The sequence below is a fragment of the Melanaphis sacchari genome, unplaced genomic scaffold (genome assembly GCF_002803265.2).
Source record: "Melanaphis sacchari strain LSU unplaced genomic scaffold, SCAv2.0 Contig267_pilon_pilon, whole genome shotgun sequence".
In the NCBI taxonomy this organism is placed as follows: Eukaryota; Metazoa; Arthropoda; class Insecta; order Hemiptera; family Aphididae; genus Melanaphis; species Melanaphis sacchari.
Window position 1 is genome coordinate 6,080 of NW_020271140.1, and position 3,120 is coordinate 9,199.

The following is a 3,120-nucleotide window of genomic DNA, read 5'->3' on the forward strand; positions in this document are numbered from 1 at the left end:
GAGAAGTTTTTGAACGCAAGGAACATGGCCTCTGTGGAGGTCATGGTATCACAGTCGCACGGCCAGTCCACACCTTCCGCTTGCGCTGCGGCTGCGAGCTTGTTTTTTTCCTGGCTATATGCTGGGAAATCGAATAGCACATGCTCCGCGGTTTCCTCTGGAAGACCGCATCGGCAACGAGCCTCGCCTCGAAGGTTGAAACGGCAGAGCGAAGAATTGAAGTTCCCGTGTCCAGACACGAACTGCGAGATGTAGTGGTCCGGAACGAACCACGGCCTCACAGTCTGCGTCGGACGTCCGGGAACCAAATCGTCGTCCGCTTGCCTTTGTCACTGGCAAACCATCTCTCCTGCACAGGCGTATGGTAGTGTCGTAATACTGTTTCGCCTTTCCAGCAACGTCTGACGCCGATTTGTTTCCTCTCCTCACAGCGCTCTTATCCCGTTCGATCTTAGCCAGCCGACTAGTTCTAAGTCGAAGGGAGGTACTTAGGCTATGACCTGGAGCGCCATCGTCGACGTGGTCTTATACGCGCCCGTCAATGCCAGTAACGGGCGTCTTTGGGCGGTGTTTGCCCGTGTTCGATGCCGGTACTGGGCCATGCAGCGCTCGGCCCATACCGAGGCCGCATATCTCATACGCGGCAGGTACACCGATTTGTAAAGGATCCTTATTGTCCTTTCTTTAGGGACTAAGCTAGCCTTAGCCACAGATATTAGTCGACTGAATAGCGCTACCGAGGACGCAGCCTTTTCCGCCAGATGGAAGCTAAACTTCCTTTGCTTGTCAAGTGTGACCCCGAGGTATTTCGTCTCCGGGGTCATTTTAACTTAGTTCCTCCAAATCGCAAGTCAACGGGCTTACTTAATTAGCACTTGATCCACAAGGTCTGCGACTTGGCAACCGAGGAGGCGAGTTTCCTGTCAGTGGCCCACTTCGACGCTATTTCTAGCAGCGCGTTCGCCCGTTCTATGAGCTCCGGAAGGTGTTTTCCGGAGATGAGTAGCGCGAGATCGTCCGCGTAGGCGACTATCCTTGTCCCGGGTGGGAGATCGCCGGACAAGAGCGGGTTGACCGCGTACCTCCTGAGGTCAGGCCCGAACTCCGAGCCCTGCGGCCAACCCTTTGTTAGAGTCGTCGAGAGTGTCATGTCTCCAATCGTCAAGTGGGCCTTTCGGCCGTAGAGGTAGCTCTTTGTCAGGGCGATCAACCCAGAGCCGCATTTTACCTTTTCAAGATCTTTTATCAATTGCGCCCAACAGAGGCAGTCAAACGCCCCCGATATATCCAGGAATACGCCTACGATGTATTTCTCCTGCCTTTCATCTGACCAGCCGAAGGCATGTGTTATTGCATCTACGGTCGATAGGTTCTTGGTGAAACCAAATTGTCTGGCCGCCATATGGATGTCCGTATCTTTACGTATTCTCGCCACGATAAGGTGTTCCAGTGCCTTAGCTAGAACGGGGAATAAGCTAATGGGTCGGTATGACCTAGCCTCCGTCGAGCCCTTATCTGACGATTTCCTAATGACGACCAACCATCTTCCACCAGCTCAGGAATGTCCTCGTAGCCAGTGAGTTATTGTACGCAAACGTAATTTGGTTTTTAAGGACGGGCCACGCTTGCCGAAAAATTCCTGCCATGATCCCGTCTAGGCCCGGGGCCTTATATGTTTTCATTCTCACTATGGCATCTCTTACCTCGTCGACCGTGCACGGTTCAACCGGGTCCAACGACGGACTAAGCCCAGGTAATTCCGACTCGAATCTACCCACATAAACGCCAGTCTCTCTACGGATTTCCGCCTGTCCTGCGGTTTTCGTAGCGTCGCTATCCTCAGGGACCAGTTGTTAGAGAAGTCTCTCAACGGTCGCCCTAAGCGAACACGTAAATGTTCTGTCCATTTTTCTGATGGACGCTGGTAATTTCTCCGAGGGCCGTGCTCCCCCGGCTTTTAGCCATTTGTAGACGGGGCCCCAGGGCTCCTCGTTCCCGGTGCCAGTAACGAAGAAGCGCCAGGCCGTCTGCCGTGCTCTGAAGCAGGCGCGATTATATCTCCTCTTGAAGTCTGCGTACTTCCTCCTTAAGGCTCTCTTTTTGAACGCGTTGCGTTCTGCGCGTAGTTTAAGCTTCCAGCGTCCCAATCTGACGAGCTCGCTATCGAGGTCCGAGCTCCACCAGAGAGGCGGTTTCAGCCGTCCTACCACGGCCCGTTTCATGTGGGTATCACAAGCCGTTTGCAGCACTTCCGAGAGTGCGTTCACACAGGGATCTACGACCGGGCAACCGAGCTCGGCTGACCGTGCTATCATTAAACTTTTCAAGATCTTACTGAACGATTTCCAATCGGTTTTATTCCATAAATATCGTTTCCGTACGGCGTTACCCGTGGACGGAAGGGCGTTCTGGCTGCACTCAAATTTAAAGCTGATCACGTTATTATCGCTTGTCGTTAGTCCGGTATGACCTTCCAGTCCGTCACCCTACGCGCCACCGAGGGCGACGCGAATGTGACGTCCAGGTTGGCTGACCCTCTGTTTATGGACGTCCTATGGTTTTACTTATCAATTCCACGATTACTTTGCCCCGGTCGTCCGAGACTTCAATAGTGCCACACCGTCGACAGCCGTTAACATCCGCACAGACAAGCACGGCGCCGCGGATCTGGTCCAGGACGGAACAGACCCGAACGCGTCGGCGTGTGTCTGGGTGGGGTCAGAGAACTGGAAGTATGAAGATACTACCGTCAAGCTGACTTGTCCCACCGTGAGCGTGGCCGCGGCCAAGTGGGGGGTACAGAGATTTCTAAGAGCGAGGACTCCTATGGCCGTGTTCGCGACAACAACGGCAGCTTTCGGCTATCGTCCCGCCGCGATTACCCTAAGGGGATGACTGTCTAGCAGGTAGATCCCCGTACCATCGGTCGCCGGCTCTTGGATTAGCGCAACGTCTATGGCTAAATCTACCAGAAATTTGTCTATCTGGTGCGTGGCCGCCTTTCCTCGGCCCACGTTAATTTGGATAAAATTTATTATTATCTCCTCGGTCTTGTAGACCACCGCCGGGGCGGGGCTCGCATCCAGCCCGGTGGCGCTTCCGGGGGGACCGTCTGCTCCC